General features: G+C 56.6%; 1 protein-coding gene across 1 annotated transcript in view; it reads right to left on the bottom strand.

The window, feature by feature from the left end:
- TP73 (tumor protein p73) overlaps positions 1–3889 on the bottom strand; it is a 65281-nt gene extending 61392 nt beyond the window's left edge. The window contains exon 1 of the mRNA XM_006161187.1: positions 3804–3889. The gene's annotated coding sequence lies outside the window, so the exon portion shown is untranslated. The remainder of the gene's footprint in view (positions 1–3803) is intronic.
- Between the last annotated feature and the right edge of the window lie 468 nt (positions 3890–4357).

The following is a 4357-nucleotide window of genomic DNA, read 5'->3' as shown; positions in this document are numbered from 1 at the left end:
GGGGGGGGGGGGGGGGTGGCGCCTGGCCTTTGGTGAGAGAGACTAGAATGCTGCTCAACATCTTCCCATACACAGGCAACTCCCCCCAACCCCAACCCCCTGGAGCAAAAATTTTGCGGCCTAGATATCTGCCCCACCCCCAGGAGACAAGGGGCATGGTCGCTGTGTCAGCTGGTGGTGGCCAAGCACTTCGCAAGCCATGACATCAACCTTGTAGGCACTGGACCACCTGCCAGTTCAGGGATGAGCAAGCAGAACCTCGGACTCCCCAGGGACTTGCCCAAAGCTACTGATGGTCCCCCCAGGGACACCCACAGGGCTCCTCTGAAGGAGAGGAGCGAGGTCATCATCTCACTCTGCCCATCTGGCCTCTTCTTCCATGGCTTCCCAGTGGGAAGTTTCTGTTCCCCTACCCTATTCCCATGCATCCCTTCCCTACTCCCATAACCAAGCATCTCCTACCTGGCCCCCTGGACCCCTGGCCCAGAGAGTCACCTCCCTGTCTCCCTGTCCTCCTCCCTGTCCCTGTATTCCTATATACCTCCTCCCAGTCCACCATTTATGTGCCCTGGCTCTGCTTCCCTAGTGTTCACCCCAACTCTGTCCCTTCAGGCCAGGCCAGGCCAGAAGCCACCTCCTCCAGGAAGCCACTCTTCTTCTGACTCTGAATCTAGACACCCCCATCCTACCCCTTCATCCCCTAACTGGAGGTAGGAGCATAGACACCCCCAACTGGAGACAGGACCCACAAGGGGCACCACATGGTTCAGGCAAAATTTGGGGTCCTTTTCCCCTTAGTCCTCTTCTCTTCTGCCTTTGCTCAGACCAACAGGGCTCCATAATCACCTGGGATAAACTAAGATCCCCACACCCCGCCCCCCGCCCTTAAGCCCACCTGGAAGAGGCACCCACCCATGGGGTGGCCTCTTCCCTCCTGCTGTGGCCCTAGTCTACAGTTCCTATTGCCCACCCTCCCCTGCAGGTGCCCCTTCCCTGGAGTCCACAGGGTCATACCTCCTGACACCTGTTAACCTCCAGAACCTGCCACAAATGTCCATTCAGTCCACAACCGTCACTTACGCCCGTGTTTCTGTCCTGACACCCCATTCCCACCCTGAAGTCTCTTGTGACTGTACTCAAGGTACAGTGATGTCAGACCTTTCCTCCCTCCAGAAGTACTCATCCGTATATCACGGAGTGCCCTGCTCCACGCGGCTGGGGCACCTGGTCCTCTCCGTCTGACAGTGCTGCCCAGCATCTAAGGTGCCCTGAGAGGTGAACAGCTTGCCTGGGCCTTCACACTCTGAGTTCCAAAGCTGGGCCTGATGTTCTAACTGATCCCTTCCCCACCAGACAGCCCCCTGCTCCAGGAGAACCCCTCCACTGAGGGACAGAAGAGCACTCTGACCTTTGCCCCAGCATGGAAATGCTCTGAAGGGTGTGGATGAGGCCAGGTCAGTCCAATCGTGCAGCAAAGTCCACTGCGGGGAAAATGAGGTGGAGCTGGAGAAGGGACAGGGTGCTTCATGGAGGTCTCAATGGCCCAGGAAAGGCCATGGTCTTGCATCTTCCCTGACTTGGGAATCCAGCCCTGGGGGATATTGGCTCCTGGGAGGGATGCAGTGGAATCTGAGTTGAGAAAGTCACCCCAGTGGGCATATTGTGGGTCTTATGAGCCCAGAGGCCAGTGGTCAGTGAGGCAGGCCTTAGTGGGGGCTGGGGGAGGAGCAGGTGGAGACAGGTGGGAGTAGGTGAAGGTAGGTGGGGGTGAGTGGACAGATGAAGGCAGGTGGGGGCAGGTGGGAGCAGGTAAGAGGTGACAGCAGAGGGACACAGACCAAGAGGTGGTGATGAGAATATAGGTTAAGACTGAGAGATCAATGTGTCTTGTCCCCAGGACTCTTCTAAACTGATTTGCATATGGATTAATGCATTTCCTAGCCAAATCCTTCAACCAGCTGCAGATTCACTCGCCTTCAGTCACCCACAGCTGAGTGAACATTGGGAGGGGGCTCTATTTCTCATCTGTAAAGAACGGTGGTCACATCTACTGCACAGGGCTCAGTCACACCTCGTGCACATGGTTAATCTATGCAAAGCACTTCACGAGATTCCTGGGGCATGACCGCAAGGGGTTCAGGGGTAGCTGCCAGCCTGACCACTGCAACAACCTGCCATCTGCCTTTTGGCCACCTTGTGGTCATCGCTGTTGTCTCCTTTCTACTCCAAGTTCTGGACGGCAGCTTCCTGCCAGGTACTGCTGCCCCACACCCAACCCACCTCTCTCCCGGGGACATACTCACTCCTGGTTGCTTCTAGGGAATCATCTGTTTGGCTTGTAACCTGGTTGAACCTGGAGGGCAGCCAGACCCACCTGTCCACTCAATTCAGCCCTGAAGCTATGTCTAGGCTGTGGGGAGGGGAGTTTGTGTTGCACTCTGGCCTACTCTGACCAGTAGCCAGAACTCAAGGGGGATGGGAAGCCCAGGAAGTCCTAAGGTCCTGGGACCCTTCCTCCCATCTAAGTCATGCTCCATGGGCCTCCCTTGGGACTCTCAAAGCACCTACTGTGTGGGTAGCTATGCATATGTGTGTTTACACACTTAATGCCAGATACCCAGGCTCCTTGCTCACACTGCAGCCCCAGCAACTAAGGGATTCTGAGCATACAGCAGGTGCTTGACGAAGATACGATGACAGAATAAATGGTTCGGCGGGGCATGTACGATTCCTTATTTGGATATGACCAAGTCCAAACTACAGGACCCTGGCGAGGGGACACTATCAATTCCAGAAGCACATCCCTGTATGCCCTCACACTGGCCCCATCATCATCCCTGCTGTAGGGGTGAGAAGGTGATTCTCGGAGGGGTTGATAACGTCGGTGTAACAGCAAGTCAGAGTGACCCCTGGAGGGCTGCCAGGGGACAGGGTCAAAGCTTGTGCTAAGAGGAAAGGGAATGACTTAAGATGCTCAGGGAGGAGCCACCACTCAGTCCTCCCCACCCTCTCACCACCAGTAACACATGCACATGTTTGCACGCGCCTGCATACAAGCCCATACACACGTCTGCTCACACATGTACACACTTGCGCAGATATACATACAGACACTCATAGGCATGTGGCACACACACTCTGCCCTCATCACAGTGAATCCCTCCAGTCGCACTCCCATCCTCAAGTTGGGTGGACCCTGGAGGATGCCTTGAATGGGGAGTCCAGCACTGCGAGCAGGACAGCAGTGGCAGGTGGGCTCAGGCCATGAGAGCGGACCATGCTCGGCCTCCTTCCTGCTCTCTGAGTCTGGGTCAGGTCTGGCTACACTGGACAGGGGCCGAAGAGGGTGAAATAAAGTCGCTCAGTTCTGGGTTGACCACCTGTGGCTGAGGACTGATGGCCCCCACTGAGGCAAGACTCTGGATATTCCTAGCCTAGAAAGGGCCTAGGTGGCCACTCAATGCCCCCTCAGCAGGAGGTGGAGAGGTGGAAAGAGTTCCTAGCCAGTCCAAGGGACGGAAGTGGGAGCACCAAAGCAACTTCTGTTCCCAGCCTGGACTGCTCCTGGCCCAGGGTCATTTGAGGAGCCCCACAGCCCCTCTCAGGGCACACAGCTCTCCAATGTGCTAGACAGTAGTGGCCTGTCCCATCTGGGGAACCCTACTCCGCAGCCCTGAAGTGGGAGGCAATGAGGAGTGGGCTTTGCACCCAGGGGTGGCCCCTAAAGCTGCTGCATGGCAGAGAGGGCAGCAAAAGGACCCCACACTCAGGCCTGAGAGAAGCTGAATCTAGCCCAAGCCTACCTTGGCTGAGCCTGGACCCCAGGAGGGTCGGTGGGGCACGGTGAACGTGGTCCCCTGGAAGCTGAGCGGCTCCTGGCTCCTGAAAGCGGGTGGTGGCAGCAGCGTCCCAGTTGCCTAGGCGATGACATTGGAGCTGAGAAAGCTGGGCGGCAGTGTGACCAGCTCAGAGACTGGGAGAGTGTGTAGGAGGGGTGGAGCATGGCCTGAAGCCCTAGGGCTGGAGCCACAGCCAGCCGCCAGCCAGGGGCCAGCACTCACCACGCACTGTGCACATGCTGGCCTCCGCCCTGCGACCCCCTCCCCCATCACAGCAACCTGGTGACACCAGGCAGCCAAGCTCGCTGACTCTGCCTGCATCTGTACGCTTTTTTACTCCTCACGGTAGACATTTCCAAATACACACAGAACGAGAGGAGGGCAGAACGAACCCATGAGTCTGTCCCAGCCCCAGCATCGGTCTGTCCTCCAGCTTTGTCTTTTTCTGGAGCATTTATCAGCAAACTCTACATATTATATTATCTCATCTACCATATATTAGTATGTGTCTCTAACAG

The sequence above is a fragment of the Tupaia chinensis genome, unplaced genomic scaffold (assembly GCF_000334495.1).
Source record: "Tupaia chinensis unplaced genomic scaffold, TupChi_1.0 Scaffold138365_1, whole genome shotgun sequence".
NCBI lineage: Eukaryota > Metazoa > Chordata > Mammalia > Scandentia > Tupaiidae > Tupaia > Tupaia belangeri.
The sequence above is the reverse complement of the archived record's forward strand: the minus strand, read 5'-3'. Positions and strand labels throughout refer to the sequence as shown.